General features: G+C 48.1%; 1 protein-coding gene and 1 long non-coding RNA gene across 2 annotated transcripts in view; one reads left to right on the forward strand and one right to left on the reverse strand.

Annotated features, from left to right (window-relative positions):
* LOC141129552 (myoferlin-like) overlaps nt 1-19,257 on the forward strand; it is a 644,669-nt gene that overhangs the window by 433,660 nt on the left and 191,752 nt on the right. The gene's annotated exons all lie outside the window — the stretch shown is intronic.
* On the reverse strand, nt 16,547-18,206 carry LOC141130168 (uncharacterized). Its single transcript, XR_012242014.1, has 2 exons — nt 17,236-18,206; nt 16,547-16,958 (listed from the first exon to the last, which is right to left on the reverse strand). It is a non-coding gene; the product is annotated as an uncharacterized lncRNA (long non-coding RNA).

Below are 19,257 nucleotides of genomic sequence, written 5' to 3' on the forward strand. Positions count from 1 at the left end.
AAGGGCGGAATTTGCAAATTTTACGTGTGATTTCATTACAATACTTCACCACTCAGTGCATTAACCCCTTCACCACTCAGTGCATTAACCCCTTCACCACTCAGTGCATTAACCCCTTCACCACTCAATGCATTAACCCCTTCACCACTCAGTGCATTAACCCCTTCACCACTCAATGCATTAACCCCTTCACCACTCAGTGCATTAACCCCTTCACCACTCAGTGCATTAACCCCTTCACCACTCAATGCATTAACCCCTTCACCACTCAGTGCATTAACCCCTTCACCACTCAATGCATTAACCCCTTCACCACTCAGTGCATTAACCCCTTCACCACTCAGTGCATTAACCCCTTCACCACTCAGTGCATTAACCCCTTCACCACTCAGTGCATTAACCCCTTCACCACTCAATGCATTAACCCCTTCACCACTCAGTGCATTAACCCCTTCACCACTCAGTGCATTAACCCCTTCACCACTCAGTGCATTAACCCCTTCACCACTCAGTGCATTAACCCCTTCACCACTTCAGTGCATTAACCCCTTCACCACTCAATGCATTAACCCCTTCACCACTCAGTGCATTAACCCCTTCACCACTCAATGCATTAACCCCTTCACCACTCAGTGCATTAACCCCTTCACCACTCAGTGCATTAACCCCTTCACCACTCAGTGCATTAACCCCTTCACCACTCAGTGCATTAACCCCTTCACCACTCAGTGCATTAACCCCTTCACCACTCAGTGCATTAACCCCTTCACCACTCAATGCATTAACCCCTTCACCACTCAATGCATCTAACCCCTTCACCACTCAGTGCATTAACCCCTTCACCACTCAATGCATTAACCCCTTCACCACTCAATGCATTAACCCCTTCACCACTCAGTGCATTAACCCCTTCACCACTCATGCATTAACCCCTTCACCACTCAGTGCATTAACCCCTTCACCACTCAAGTGCATTAACCCCTTCACCACTCAGTGCATTAACCCCTTCACCACTCAGTGCATTAACCCCTTCACCACTCAGTGCATTAACCCCTTCACCACTCAATGCTTTAACCCCTTCACCACTCAATGCTTTAACCCCTTCACCACTCAGTGCATTAACCCCTTCACCACTCAATGCATTAACCCCTTCACCACTCAGTGCATTAACCCCTTCACCACTCACCACTCAGTGCATTAACCCCTTCACCACTCAGTGCATTAACCCCTTCACCACTCAGTGCATTAACCCCTTCACCACTCAGTGCATTAACCCCTTCACCACTCAGTGCATTAACCCCTTCACCACTCAATGCATTAACCCCTTCACCACTCAGTGCATTAACCCCTTCACCACTCAATGCATTAACCCCTTCACCACTCAGTGCATTAACCCCTTCACCACTCAGTGCATTAACCCCTTCACCACTCAGTGCATTAACCCCTTCACCACTCAGTGCATTAACCCCTTCACCACTCAGTGCATTAACCCCTTCACCACTCAGTGCATTAACCCCTTCACCACTCAGTGCATTAACCCCTTCACCACTCAGTGCATTAACCCCTTCACCACTCAGTGCATTAACCCCTTCACCACTCAGTGCATTAACCCCTTCACCACTCAGTGCATTAACCCCTTCACCACTCAATGCATTAACCCCTTCACCACTCAATGCATTAACCCCTTCACCACTCAGTGCATTAACCCCTTCACCACTCAGTGCATTAACCCCTTCACCACTCAGTGCATTAACCCCTTCACCACTCAATGCATTAACCCCTTCACCACTCAGTGCATTAACCCCTTCACCACTCAGTGCATTAACCCCTTCACCACTCAGTGCATTAACCCCTTCACCACTCAGTGCATTAACCCCTTCACCACTCAGTGCATTAACCCCTTCACCACTCAGTGCATTAACCCCTTCACCACTCAGTGCATTAACCCCTTCACCACTCAGTGCATTAACCCCTTCACCACTCAATGCATTAACTCCTTCACCACTCAGTGCATTAACCCCTTCACCACTGAATGCATTAACCCCTTCACCACTGAATGCATTAACCCCTTCACCACTGAATGCATTAACCCCTTCACCACTGAATGCATTAACCCCTTCACCACTCAGTGCATTAACCCCTTCACCACTCAGTGCATTAACCCCTTCACCACTGAATGCATTAACCCCTTCACCACTGAATGCATTAACCCCTTCACCACTGAATGCATTAACCCCTTCACCACTGAATGCATTAACCCCTTCACCACTCAGTGCATTAACCCCTTCACCACTCAGTGCATTAACCCCTTCACCACTCAGTGCATTAACCCCTTCACCACTCAGTGCATTAACCCCTTCACCACTAAGGCATTAACCCCTTCACCACTCAATGCATTAACCCCTTCACCACTCAATGCATTAACCCCTTCACCACTCAATGCATTAACCCCTTCACCACTCAATGCATTAAACCCTTCACCACTAAGGCATTAACCCCTCCACCACTCAGTGCATTAACCCCTTCACCACTCAGTGCATTAACCCCTTCACCACTCAGTGCATTAACCCCTTCACCACTAAGGCATTAACCCCTTCACCACTCAATGCATTAACCCCTTCACCACTAAGGCATTAACCCCTTCACCACTCAATGCATTAACCCCTTCACCACTCAATGCATTAACCCCTTCACCACTCAATGCATTAACCCCTTCACCACTCAATGCATTAACCCCTTCACCACTAAGGCATTAACCCCTCCACCACTCAGTGCATTAACCCCTTCACCACTCAGTGCATTAACCCCTTCACCACTCAGTGCATTAACCCCTTCACCACTAAGGCATTAACCCCTTCACCACTCAATGCATTAACCCCTTCACCACTCAATGCATTAACCCCTTCACCACTCAATGCATTAACCCCTTCACCACTCAATGCATTAACCCCTTCACCACTCAATGCATTAACCCCTTCACCACTCAGTGCATTAACCCCTTCACCACTCAATGCATTAACCCCTTCACCACTCAATGCATTAACCCCTTCACCACTCAGTGCATTAACCCCTTCACCACTCAATGCATTAACCCCTTCACCACTCAGTGCATTAACCCCTTCACCACTCAATGCATTAACCCCTTCACCACTCAGTGCATTAACTCCTTCACCACTCAATGCATTAACCCCTTCACCACTCAGTGCATTAACCCCTTCACCACTCAGTGCATTAACCCCTTCACCACTCAGTGCATTAACCCCTTCACCACTCAGTGCATTAACCCCTTCACCACTCAATGCATTAACCCCTTCACCACTCAGTGCATTAACCCCTTCACCACTCAGTGCATTAACCACTTCACCACTCAATGCATTAACCCCTTCACCACTCAGGCATTAACCCCTTCACCACTCAGTGCATTAACCCCTTCACCACTCAATGCATTAACCCCTTCACCACTCAATGCATTAACCCCTTCACCACTCAGTGCATTAACCCCTTCACCACTCAATGCATTAACCCCTTCACCACTCAGTGCATTAACCCCTTCACCACTCAGTGCATTAACCCCTTCACCACTCAGTGCATTAACCCCTTCACCACTCAGTGCATTAACCCCTTCACCACTCAGTGCATTAACCCCTTCACCACTCAGTGCATTAACCCCTTCACCACTCAATGCATTAACCCCTTCACCACTCAATGCATTAACCCCTTCACCACTCAGTGCATTAACCCCTTCACCACTCAGTGCATTAACCCCTTCACCACTCAGTGCATTAACCCCTTCACCACTCAGTGCATTAACCCCTTCACCACTCAGTGCATTAACCCCTTCACCACTCAATGCATTAACCCCTTCACCACTCAATGCATTAACCCCTTCACCACTCAGTGCATTAACCCCTTCACCACTCAGTGCATTAACCCCTTCACCACTGAATGCATTAACCCCTTCACCACTCAGTGCATTAACCCCTTCACCACTCAGTGCATTAACCCCTTCACCACTCAGTGCATTAACCCCTTCACCACTCAGTGCATTAACCCCTTCACCACTCAATGCATTAACCCCTTCACCACTCAGTGCATTAACCCCTTCACCACTCAGTGCATTAACCCCTTCACCACTCAATGCATTAACCCCTTCACCACTCAGTGCATTAACCCCTTCACCACTCAGTGCATTAACTCCTTCACCACTCAGTGCATTAACCCCTTCACCACTCAGTGCATTAACCCCTTCACCACTCAGTGCATTAACCCCTTCACCACTCAGTGCATTAACCCCTTCACCACTCAATGCATTAACCCCTTCACCAATCAGTGCATTAACCCCTTCACCACTCAGTGCATTAACTCCTTCACCACTCAATGCATTAACCCCTTCACCACTCAGTGCATTAACCCCTTCACCACTCAGTGCATTAACCCCTTCACCACTCAGTGCATTAACCCCTTCACCACTCAGTGCATTAACTCCTTCACCACTCAATGCATTAACCCCTTCACCACTCAGTGCATTAACCCCTTCACCACTCAATGCATTAACCCCTTCACCACTCAATGCATTAACCCCTTCACCACTCAGTGCATTAACCCCTTCACCACTCAGTGCATTAACCCCTTCACCACTGAATGCATTAACCCCTTCACCACTCAGTGCATTAACCCCTTCACCACTCAATGCATTAACCCCTTCACCACTCAATGCATTAACCCCTTCACCACTCAGTGCATTAACCCCTTCACCACTCAGGCATTAACCCCTTCACCACTCAGTGCATTAACTCCTTCACCACTCAATGCATTAACCCCTTCAGCACTCAGTGCATTAACCCCTTCACCACTCAGTGCATTAACCCCTTCACCACTCAGTGCATTAACTCCTTCACCACTCAATGCATTAACCCCTTCACCACTCAATGCATTAACCCCTTCACCACTCAATACATTAACCCCTTCACCACTCAGTGCATTAACTCCTTCACCACTCAATGCATTAACCCCTTCACCACTCAGTGCATTAACCCCTTCACCACTCAGTGCATTAACTCCTTCACCACTCAATGCATTAACCCCTTCACCACTCAGTGCATTAACTCCTTCACCACTCAATGCATTAACCCCTTCACCACTCAGTGCATTAACCCCTTCACCACTCAGTGCATTAACTCCTTCACCACTCAATGCATTAACCCCTTCACCACTCAGTGCATTAACCCCTTCACCACTCAGTGCATTAACCCCTTCACCACTCAGTGCATTAACTCCTTCACCACTCAATGCATTAACCCCTTCACCACTCAATGCATTAACCCCTTCACCACTCAGTGCATTAACCCCTTCACCACTCAGTGCATTAACCCCTTCACCACTCAGTGCATTAACCCCTTCACCACTCAGTGCATTAACTCCTTCACCACTCAGTGCATTAACCCCTTCACCACTCAGGCATTAACCCCTTCACCACTCAGTGCATTAACTCCTTCACCACTCAGTGCATTAACCCCTTCACCACTCAGTGCATTAACCCCTTCACCACTCAGTGCATTAACCCCTTCACCACTCAGTGCATTAACCCCTTCACCACTCAGTGCATTAACTCCTTCACCACTCAATGCATTAACCCCTTCACCACTCAGTGCATTAACCCCTTCACCACTCAGTGCATTAACCCCTTCACCACTCAGTGCATTAACTCCTTCACCACTCAGTGCATTAACCCCTTCACCACTCAGTGCATTAACCCCTTCACCACTCAATGCATTAACCCCTTCACCACTCAGTGCATTAACCCCTTCACCACTCAGTGCATTAACCCCTTCACCACTCAATGCATTAACCCCTTCACCACTCAGTGCATTAACCCCTTCACCACTCAGTGCATTAACCCCTTCACCACTGAATGCATTAACCCCTTCACCACTCAGTGCATTAACCCCTTCACCACTCAATGCATTAACCCCTTCACCACTCAATGCATTAACCCCTTCACCACTCAGTGCATTAACCCCTTCACCACTCAGTGCATTAACCCCTTCACCACTCAGTGCATTAACCCCTTCACCACTCAATGCATTAACCCCTTCACCACTCAGTGCATTAACCCCTTCACCACTCAGTGCATTAACCCCTTCACGACTCAGTGCATTAACCCCTTCACCACTCAGTGCATTAACCCCTTCACCACTCAGTGCATTAACTCCTTCACCACTCAGTGCATTAACCCCTTCACCACTCAGTGCATTAACCCCTTCACCACTCAATGCATTAACCCCTTCACCACTCAGTGCATTAACTCCTTCACCACTCAGTGCATTAACCCCTTCACCACTGAATGCATTAACCCCTTCACCACTCAATGCATTAACTCCTTCACCACTCAGTGCATTAACCCCTTCACCACTCAATGCATTAACCCCTTCACCACTCAATGCATTAACCCCTTCACCATTCAATACATTAACCCCTTCACCACTGAATGCATTAACCCCTTCACCACTCAATGCATTAACCCCTTCACCACTCAGTGCATTAACCCCTTCACCACTGAATGCATTAACCCCTTCACCACTCAATGCATTAACCCCTTCACCACTCAATGCATTAACCCCTTCACCACTCAATGCATTAACTCCTTCACCACTCAGTGCATTAACCCCTTCACCACTCAATGCATTAACCCCTTCACCACTCAGTGCATTAACCCCTTCACCACTCAGTGCATTAACCCCTTCACCACTCAGTGCATTAACTCCTTCACCACTCAGTGCATTAACCCCTTCACCACTCAATGCATTAACCCCTTCACCACTCAATGCATTAACTCTTCACCACTCAGTGCATTAACCCCTTCACCACTCAGTGCATTAACCCCTTCACCACTGAATGCATTAACCCCTTCACCACTCAATGCATTAACCCCTTCACCACTCAATGCATTAACCCCTTCACCACTCAATGCATTAACTCCTTCACCACTCAGTGCATTAACCCCTTCACCACTCAATGCATTAACCCCTTCACCACTCAGTGCATTAACCCCTTCACCACTCAATGCATTAACCCCTTCACCACTCAGTGCATTAACCCCTTCACCACTCAGTGCATTAACCCCTTCACCACTCAGTGCATTAACCCCTTCACCACTGAATGCATTAACCCCTTCACCACTCAGTGCATTAACCCCTTCACCACTCAGTGCATTAACCCCTTCACCACTCAATGCATTAACCCCTTCACCACTCAGTGCATTAACCCCTTCACCACTCAATGCATTAACCCCTTCACCACTCAATGCATTAACCCTTTCACCACTCAGTGCATTAACCCCTTCACCACTCAATGCATTAACCCCTTCACCACTGAATGCATTAACCCCTTCACCACTCAATGCATTAACCCCTTCACCACTCAATGCATTAACCCCTTCACCACTCAGTGCATTAACCCCTTCACCACTCAGTGCATTAACCCCTTCACCACTCAGTGCATTAACCCCTTCACCACTCAGTGCATTAACCCCTTCACCACTCAATGCATTAACCCCTTCACCACTCAGTGCATTAACCCCTTCACCACTCAGTGCATTAACCCCTTCACCACTCAGTGCATTAACCCCTTCACCACTCAGTGCATTAACCCCTTCACCACTGAATGCATTAACCCCTTCACCACTCAGTGCATTAACCCCTTCACCACTCAGTGCATTAACCCCTTCACCACTCAATGCATTAACCCCTTCACCACTCAATGCATTAACCCCTTCACCACTCAGTGCATTAACCCCTTCACCACTCAGTGCATTAACCCCTTCACCACTCAGTGCATTAACCCCTTCACCACTCAGTGCATTAACTCCTTCACCACTCAATGCATTAACCCCTTCACCACTCAGTGCATTAACCCCTTCACCACTGAATGCATTAACCCCTTCACCACTCAGTGCATTAACCCCTTCACCACTGAATGCATTAACCCCTTCACCACTCAGTGCATTAACCCCTTCACCACTCAGTGCATTAACCCCTTCACCACTCAATGCATTAACCCCTTCACCACTCAATGCATTAACCCCTTCACCACTCAGTGCATTAACCCCTTCACCACTCAATGCATTAACTCCTTCACCACCGAGTACAATGTACATCCCCAGAGATCTCATACACTGCTCTGCAGACTATCACTCCATGTGACTGAGTACAATGTACATCCCCAGAGATCTCACACACTGCTCTGCAGACTATCACTCCATGTGACCGAGTACAATGTACATCCCCAGAGATCTCATACACTGCTCTGCAGACTATCACTCCATGTGACCGAGTACAATGTACATCCCCAGAGATCTCATACACTGCTCTGCAGACTATCACTCCATGTGACCGAGTACAATGTACATCCCCAGAGATCTCATACACTGCTCTGCAGACTATCACTCCACGTGACCGAGTACAATGTACATCCCCAGAGATCTCATACACTGCTCTGCAGACTATCACTCCATGTGACCGAGTACAATGTACATCCCCAGAGATCTCATACACTGCTCTGCAGACTATCACTCCATGTGACCGAGTACAATGTACATCCCCAGAGATCTCATACACTGCTCTGCAGACTATCACTCCATGTGACAGAGTACAATGTACATCCCCAGAGATCTCATACACTGCTCTGCAGACTATCACTCCATGTGACCGAGTACAATGTACATCCCCAGAGATCTCACACACTGCTCTGCAGACTATCACTCCATGTGACCGAGTACAATGTACATCCCCAGAGATCTCATACACTGCTCTGCAGACTATCACTCCATGTGACCGAGTACAATGTACATCCCCAGAGATCTCATACACTGCTCTGCAGACTATCACTCCATGTGACCGAGTACAATGTACATCCCCAGAGATCTCATACACTGCTCTGCAGACTATCACTCCATGTGACCGAGTACAATGTACATCCCCAGAGATCTCACACACTGCTCTGCAGACTATCACTCCATGTGACCGAGTACAATGTACATCCCCAGAGATCTCACACACTGCTCTGCAGACTATCACTCCATGTGACCGAGTACAATGTACATCCCCAGAGATCTCATACACTGCTCTGCAGACTATCACTTCATGTGACCGAGTACAATGTACATCCCCAGAGATCTCATACACTGCTCTGCAGACTATCACTCCATGTGACCGAGTACAATGTACATCCCCAGAGATCTCATACACTGCTCTGCAGACTATCACTTCATGTGACCGAGTACAATGTACATCCCCAGAGATCTCATACACTGCTCTGCAGACTATCTCTCCATGTGACCAAGTACAATGTACATCCCCAGAGATCTCATACACTGCTCTGCAGACTATCACTCCATGTGACAGAGTACAATGTACATCCCCAGAGATCTCATACACTGCTCTGCAGACTATCACTCCATGTGACAGAATACAATGTACATCCCCAGAGATCTCATACACTGCTCTGCAGACTATCACTCCATGTGACAGAATACAATGTACATCCCCAGAGATCTCATACACTGCTCTGCAGACTATCACTCCATGTGACAGAATACAATGTACATCCCCAGAGATCTCACACACTGCTCTGCAGACTATCGCTCCATGTGACCGAGTACAATGTACATCCCCAGAGATCTCACACACTGCTCTGCAGACTATCGCTCCATGTGACCGAGTACAATGTACATCCCCAGAGATCTCACACACTGCTCTGCAGACTATCACTCCATGTGACAGAGTACAATGTACATCCCCAGAGATCTCACACACTGCTCTGCAGACTATCGCTCCATGTGACCGAGTACAATGTACATCCCCAGAGATCTCACACACTGCTCTGCAGACTATCACTCCATGTGACCGAGTACAATGTACATCCCCAGAGATCTCATACACTGCTCTGCAGACTATCACTTCATGTGACCGAGTACAATGTACATCCCCAGAGATCTCATACACTGCTCTGCAGACTATCACTCCATGTGACCAAGTACAATGTACATCCCCAGAGATCTCATACACTGCTCTGCAGACTATCACTCCATGTGACCGAGTACAATGTACATCCCCAGAGATCTCACACACTGCTCTGCAGACTATCACTCCATGTGACAGAATACAATGTACATCCCCAGAGATCTCATACACTGCTCTGCAGACTATCACTTCATGTGACTGAGTACAATGTACATCCCCAGAGATCTCATACACTGCTCTGCAGACTATCACTCCATGTGACAGAATACAATGTACATCCCCAGAGATCTCATACACTGCTCTGCAGACTATCACTCCATGTGACAGAGTACAATGTACATCCCCAGAGATCTCATACACTGCTCTGCAGACTATCGCTCCATGTGACAGAGTACAATGTACATCCCCAGAGATCTCATACACTGCTCTGCAGACTATCGCTCCATGTGACCGAGTACAATGTACATCCCCAGAGATCTCATACACTGCTCTGCAGACTATCACTTCATGTGACCGAGTACAATGTACATCCCCAGAGATCTCATACACTGCTCTGCAGACTATCACTCCATGTGACCGAGTACAATGTACATCCGCAGAGATCTCATACACTGCTCTGCAGACTATCACTCCATGTGACCGAGTACAATGTACATCCCCAGAGATCTCACACACTGCTCTGCAGACTATCACTCCATGTGACCGAGTACAATGTACATCCCCAGAGATCTCACACACTGCACTGCAGACTATCGCTCCATGTGACCGAGTACAATGTACATCTCCAGAGATCTCACACACTGCTCTGCAGACTATCTCTCCATGTGACCGAGTACAATGTACATCCCCAGAGATCTCATACACTGCTCTGCAGACTATCACTCCATGTGACCAAGTACAATGTACATCCCCAGAGATCTCATACACTGCTCTGCAGACTATCACTTCATGTGACCGAGTACAATGTACATCCCCAGAGATCTCATACACTGCTCTGCAGACTATCGCTCCATGTGACCGAGTACAATGTACATCCCCAGAGATCTCATACACTGCTCTGCAGACTATCACTCCATGTGACAGAATACAATGTACATCCCCAGAGATCTCATACACTGCTCTGCAGACTATCTCTCCATGTGACCGAGTACAATGTACATCCCCAGAGATCTCATACACTGCTCTGCAGACTATCGCTCCATGTGACCGAGTACAATGTACATCCCCAGAGATCTCATACACTGCTCTGCAGACTATCACTCCATGTGACTGAGTACAATGTACATCCCCAGAGATCTCATACACTGCTCTGCAGACTATCGCTCCATGTGACAGAGTACAATGTACATCCCCAGAGATCTCATACACTGCTCTGCAGACTATCGCTCCATGTGACCAAGTACAATGTACATCCCCAGAGATCTCATACACTGCTCTGCAGACTATCACTCCATGTGACCGAGTACAATGTACATCCCCAGAGATCTCACACACTGCTCTGCAGACTATCACTCCATGTGACAGAGTACAATGTACATCCCCAGAGATCTCATACACTGCTCTGCAGACTATCGCTCCATGTGACCGAGTACAATGTACATCCCCAGAGATCTCATACACTGCTCTGCAGACTATCACTCCATGTGACAGAGTACAATGTACATCCCCAGAGATCTCATACACTGCTCTGCAGACTATCGCTCCATGTGACCGAGTACAATGTACATCCCCAGAGATCTCATACACTGCTCTGCAGACTATCACTCCATGTGACCGAGTACAATGTACATCCCCAGAGATCTCATACACTGCTCTGCAGACTATCGCTCCATGTGACCGAGTACAATGTACATCCCCAGAGATCTCATACACTGCTCTGCAGACTATCACTCCATGTGACCGAGTACAATGTACATCCCCAGAGATCTCATACACTGCTCTGCAGACTATCGCTCCATGTGACCGAGTACAATGTACATCCCCAGAGATCTCATACACTGCTCTGCAGACTATCACTCCATGTGACCGAGTACAATGTACATCCCCAGAGATCTCATACACTGCTCTGCAGACTATCGCTCCATGTGACCGAGTACAATGTACATCCCCAGAGATCTCACACACTGCTCTGCAGACTATCGCTCCATGTGACCGAGTACAATGTACATCCCCAGAGATCTCATACACTGCTCTGCAGACTATCGCTCCACGTGACAGAATACAATGTACATCCCCAGAGATCTCATACACTGCTCTGCAGACTATCGCTCCATGTGACCGAGTACAATGTACATCCCCAGAGATCTCATACACTGCTCTGCAGACTATCGCTCCATGTGACCGAGTACAATGTACATCCCCAGAGATCTCATACACTGCTCTGCAGACTATCGCTCCATGTGACCAAGTACAATGTACATCCCCAGAGATCTCATACACTGCTCTGCAGACTATCGCTCCACGTGACAGAATACAATGTACATCCCCAGAGATCTCATACCCTGCTCTGCAGACTATCTCTCCATGTGACCGAGTACAATGTACATCCCCAGAGATCTCATACACTGCTCTGCAGACTATCACTCCATGTGACCAAGTACAATGTACATCCCCAGAGATCTCATACACTGCTCTGCAGACTATCGCTCCATGTGATCGAGTACAATGTACATCCCCAGAGATCTCACACACTGCTCTGCAGACTATCACTCCATGTGACCGAGTACAATGTACATCCCCAGAGATCTCATACACTGCTCTGCAGACTATCACTCCATGTGACCGAGTACAATGTACATCCCCAGAGATCTCATACACTGCTCTGCAGACTATCACTCCATGTGACCGAGTACAACGTACATCCCCAGAGATCTCATACACTGCTCTGCAGACTATCTCTCCATGTGACCGAGTACAACGTACATCCCCAGAGATCTCACACACTGCTCTGCAGACTATCACTCCATGTGACCGAGTACAATGTACATCCCCAGAGATCTCACACACTGCTCTGCAGACTATCGCTCCATGTGACCGAGTACAATGTACATCCCCAGAGATCTCATACACTGCTCTGCAGACTATCACTCCATGTGACTGAGTACAATGTACATCCCCAGAGATCTCACACACTGCTCTGCAGACTATCACTCCATGTGACAGAATACAATGTACATCCCCAGAGATCTCATACACTGCTCTGCAGACTATCACTTCATGTGACAGAATACAATGTACATCCCCAGAGATCTCATACACTGCTCTGCAGACTATCTCTCCATGTGACCGAGTACAACGTACATCCCCAGAGATCTCATACACTGCTCTGCAGACTATCACTTCATGTGACCGAGTACAATGTACATCCCCAGAGATCTCATACACTGCTCTGCAGACTATCGCTCCATGTGACCGAGTACAATGTACATCCCCAGAGATCTCACACACTGCTCTGCAGACTATCGCTCCATGTGACCGAGTACAATGTACATCCCCAGAGATCTCACACACTGCTCTGCAGACTATCGCTCCATGTGACCGAGTACAATGTACATCCCCAGAGATCTCACACACTGCTCTGCAGACTATCACTCCATGTGACCGAGTACAATGTACATCCCCAGAGATCTCACACACTGCTCTGCAGACTATCGCTCCATGTGACAGAGTACAATGTACATCCCCAGAGATCTCATACACTGCTCTGCAGACTATCACTCCATGTGACCGAGTACAATGTACATCCCCAGAGATCTCACACACTGCTCTGCAGACTATCGCTCCATGTGACCGAGTACAATGTACATCCCCAGAGATCTCACACACTGCTCTGCAGACTATCGCTCCATGTGACAGAATACAATGTACATCCCCAGAGATCTCACACACTGCTCTGCAGACTATCACTCCATGTGACCGAGTACAATGTACATCCCCAGAGATCTCATACACTGCTCTGCAGACTATCACTCCATGTGACCGAGTACAATGTACATCCCCAGAGATCTCACACACTGCTCTGCAGACTATCGCTCCATGTGACCGAGTACAATGTACATCCAAAAGATCTCATACACTGCTCTGCAGACTATCACTCCATGTGACCGAGTACAATGTACATCCCCAGAGATCTCATACACTGCTCTGCAGACTATCGCTCCATGTGACCGAGTACAATGTACATCCCCAGAGATCTCATACACTGCTCTGCAGACTATCGCTCCACGTGACAGAATACAATGTACATCCCCAGAGATCTCACACACTGCTCTGCAGACTATCGCTCCATGTGACCGAGTACAATGTACATCCCCAGAGATCTCACACACTGCTCTGCAGACTATCACTCCATGTGACAGAATACAATGTACATCCCCAGAGATCTCATACACTGCTCTGCAGACTATCGCTCCATGTGACCGAGTACAATGTACATCCCCAGAGATCTCATACACTGCTCTGCAGACTATCGCTCCATGTGACCAAGTACAATGTACATCCCCAGAGATCTCATACACTGCTCTGCAGACTATCGCTCCATGTGACCAAGTACAATGTACATCCCCAGAGATCTCATACACTGCTCTGCAGACTATCGCTCCATGTGACCAAGTACAATGTACATCCCCAGAGATCTCATACACTGCTCTGCAGACTATCGCTCCACGTGACAGAATACAATGTACATCCCCAGAGATCTCACACACTGCTCTGCAGACTATCACTCCATGTGACCGAGTACAATGTACATCCCCAGAGATCTCACACACTGCTCTGCAGACTATCGCTCCATATGACCGAGTACAATGTACATCCCCAGAGATCTCACACACTGCTCTGCAGACTATCGCTCCATATGACAGAGTACAATGTACATCCCCAGAGATCTCATACACTGCTCTGCAGACTATCACTCCATGTGACAGAATACAATGTACATCCCCAGAGATCTCACACACTGCTCTGCAGACTATCGCTCCATATGACCGAGTACAATGTACATCCCCAGAGATCTCATACACTGCTCTGCAGACTATCGCTCCATGTGACAGAATACAATGTACATCTCCAGAGATCTCATACACTGCTCTGCAGACTATCACTCCATGTGACCGAGTACAACGTACATCCCCAGAGATCTCATACACTGCTCTGCAGACTATCACTTCATGTGACAGAATACAATGTACATCCCCAGAGATCTCATACACTGCTCTGCAGACTATCACTCCATGTGACCGAGTACAATGTACATCCCCAGAGATCTCACACACTGCTCTGCAGACTATCGCTCCATATGACAGAGTACAATGTACATCCCCAGAGATCTCATACACTGCTCTGCAGACTATCGCTCCATGTGACAGAATACAATGTACATCCCCAGAGATCTCATACACTGCTCTGCAGACTATCACTTCATGTGACAGAATACAATGTACATCCCCAGAGATCTCATACACTGCTCTGCAGACTATCGCTCCATGTGACAGAATACAATGTACATCCCCAGAGATCTCACACACTGCTCTGCAGACATGTACTGGACATCTATTGACCCTTGAAAGGCGCAGTACTAAGAATCGCTCAGAGCTCTGTGTAACTCTATAGGGCAGGGTTCAAAATTTCAAGTACTGCGCTACTAGCCAGGCCTCAAGGCTTATTCGCCACCAGTGCCCCACCCCTAAACACGCCCTCACAAATCTCAGTTAAAAAATTGTAAATGTCTTATGAAGAATTTTGTGTTACAATAAATATTAACAACAACTTCATCAGTGCCCCTATGTGAGACTGCAGTGGGCACAGTGAGGCTGATTGCAGCCTCACTGTGCCCATTGCAGCCACGGCTGGGAAGAGTAAGAGTTGAGACGCGGGATAGCATGCTGTTACAGCTTACATTATAATTGTCTATGCTCTACACAGCCCCGCATGCCCCTGACCCCGCTATCCTTTGGCCCCCTTCTGCCAATTTCGTGTTAGGTCAGCATTGTTCCAGAGCATGCATGTTTGTACTTTCGACCTGTGTGATGGATTTGTGAGATTACTAACATTTACTAGCCTATCGTCCAACATTTTTAGTCCAAAAATTCGACAATTGTCAAAAGTTACGCACCAACGTTAATATTTTAGGACACATTTTGTTTGTCGGCAGGGGATTGTCTGTTGACAGACAGTCTGTCAACAGACAATCCCCTGCCAACAATCGAACTGTGTGTACGAGGCTTTCTATCATCCACTGTGTCATTTCACCGCTCACACAGAGAGACAAAGCTTTGTCAATAAAACATGGCAATTTATTGCCTTCCATGTAGAGCTACACCGCAATCAAACAACCCCTTTTGCATTTCTAATCAGTTTTTCAGAATTTGTTATTTTACAAACATTGTTATGAATACGTTTTTGTTTTCTAGTCAAGTAATCCAAAACCCCAGCTGGGTATCTCCTACACAAACCGCTATTATATGATATACTAAATATTGAAAGTCATTACAGCCAAAACCCCCCTAATAACCATACTCAATCAGTAATTAGAAATACATTTCTCTTTTATTATACAAACTAGTTAAAGGGAAAACAATAATTATTATAAAAGCACAAAGAATTTCCAACGCATCCAGGAAAGGGCAAAATAAACCCCCCCGTATTGTAAATGGGAGGAAAAAATTCCCTTTCGACCCCTTTATCTTCTAGGCGATCAGACTTTGGTTTTGTTGTCCCTGGAAGGCTGCCACATTATTTTTGAGAAGGGTTAAGTATGTCTTTGGCAGTTTGTGGAAAGAAAGTCCCATTGGTTATAAGGAAACACTCTGATGAAAGTCCACTACAATTCGGGCACAATCCGGAAAGCAGCCGCATCTTCTTCTGGCTCTCTTCTGGTCTTCCTCCTCGCATCTTCCATGGTCATCTGCTCTGCATGTTCCACCTCGCAATGCTCAGTACCTGAAAAGAGTAAGAGACAAAGCAGATTATATGTTCCTTACAATTGTGCCAAAAAATAGCTCACATTTCTCTATCTGCTCATTGGTTAATGCTAAACTATTGTAGGGTGCACACTGTTGCCTTGAAACACTTTCAACAAAAAGGCATAGACTTCCAAAGCAACTAATAAACTCAATAGCAGGCTTGTGTAGAGACATGCAAGTGTTCTCAGTATGGTACATTTTAGCAAAGTGCACCATTTTAGGACAGCATAAAAATTTTATGTGAGTGAATCTACCATTCTCAACCACTTGCTTCCGCTTAAGCAATGCTGGTATAGGAATGCCATCCATTTCCTCTCTAGTGAGCCCCACCTTAACTAAATAAATACACGCATCTCCTGGAGATCATAGGGAGAGGGCATTCCTTGTATCGGACTCAACTCAGCCATTTGAGTTGATCAAATCCTCAGATTCCTGATTGTGGGAATTAACAGTGGCACATAGAATAAGGAAAGAAGAAGCACTCAGGTCACCACATCCGTAAACATGAGAAAAAAGGGGTTACTAAATAGTGAACCAAAAAAAAATTTGACTTTGTTGGCATGGAAGAAATGGAGAAGGTAAAACAACTATTGTTGAATCCAAAAATATTTTAAAAAATAAATAAATTCATGAAAAGTGTTCAAAAAATATAAAAACATGAATCAAATGTGTCATGTGTCTAAAGCATGACACATAAGGGTTCAATGTACAAATTGTATCATTTGATTCACGTTTTTATCTTTTTTGAACACTTCATGAATTATTGTATGTTTTTTTTCAATAAATATTTTTGGATTCAATAGTTGTTTTACCTTCTCCTTTGTTTCCATGCCTACAAAGTCCGATTTATTTTTTGGTTTACTATTTAGTATCCCCTTTTTTCTAACAGTGGCACATGTTCTACTTATGCTTACTGGCTTCGGCCCTTTGCCTTTTGTTAGGGCATATTTATACTTATTCATGAGCGTGTCACACCGCTCATTCAAATCTTCAGCTCAGCCTACAGGGGTTTGAACAGCATAGTTGCCAACTGTCCCTGATTTCCCGGGACATTCCCGGGACTTGGACTCCATTCCCGAATTTGTGGTGTCCCGGGAAATGTCCCGAAAAATCCGGTTCCCGATTTTCGAAACCGCCGCCGCTAGAGGTCTCATTGTCTCCGCCGGCCGCTATTTTATTGAAGTTCGGGAAGACGGCTGCGGGGGGCTAGACGGAGCTTCTGCGTCGCCACCCACCCCCCGCCTCGGCCCACCCCGCCCCGCTCTGCCTTGCCCCGCTCCGCCTTGGCCCGCCTACCCCCCGCCCCGCTGCCAGTCTGATATGGAAAGGGGCGGGGGTTCTAGCCATGCTGCGGACACACTTCTAGGACACCTCTGAGGTGGGGGGGGGCGCGCGCACCGCTGTGGGACACCTGATGTGAGGGGGGGCACTGGGGACACCTGATGTGAGGGGGGCACTGGGGACACCTGATGTGAGGGGGGGGCACTGGGGACACCTGATGTGAGGGGGGGCACTGGGGACACCTGATGTGAGGGGGGGCACTGGGGACACCTGATGTGAGGGGGGGCACTGGGGACACCTGATGTGAGGGGGGGGCACTGGGGACACCTGATGTGAGGGGGGGGCACTGGGGACACCTGATGTGAGGGGGGGGCACTGGGGACACCTGATGTGAGGGGGGGCACTGGGGACACCTGATGTGAGGGGGGGCACTGGGGACACCTGATGTGAGGGGGGGCACTGGGGACACCTGATGTGAGGGGGGCTCCACTGGGGACACCTAATGTGAGGGGGGCTCCGCCGGGGACACCTGATGTGAGGGGGGGCTCCGCCGGGGACACCTAATGTGAGGGGGGGCTCCGCCGCGGACACCTAATGTGAGGGGGGGCTCTGCCGGGGACTCGTGATGTGAGGGGGGGCTCTGCCGGGGACTCGTGATGTGAGGGGGGGCTCCGCCTGGGACTCGTGATGTGAGGGGGGCTCCGCCGGGGACACCTAATGTGAGGGGGGGCTCCGCCGCGGACACCTAATGTGAGGGGGGGCTCTGCCGGGGACTCCTGATGTGAGGGGGGGCTCCGCCGGGGACTCCTGATGTGAGGGGGGGCTCCGCCGGGGACACCTAATGTGAGGGGGGGCTCCGCCGGGGACACCTAATGTGAGGGGGGGCTCCGCCGCGGACACCTAATGTGAGGGGGGGCTCCGCCGCGGACACCTAATGTGAGGGGGGGCTCCGCCGCGGACACCTAATGTGAGGGGGGGCTCTGCCGGGGACTCGT

Source organism: Aquarana catesbeiana, linkage group LG02 (genome assembly GCF_042186555.1).
Source record: "Aquarana catesbeiana isolate 2022-GZ linkage group LG02, ASM4218655v1, whole genome shotgun sequence".
In the NCBI taxonomy this organism is placed as follows: Eukaryota; Metazoa; Chordata; class Amphibia; order Anura; family Ranidae; genus Aquarana; species Aquarana catesbeiana.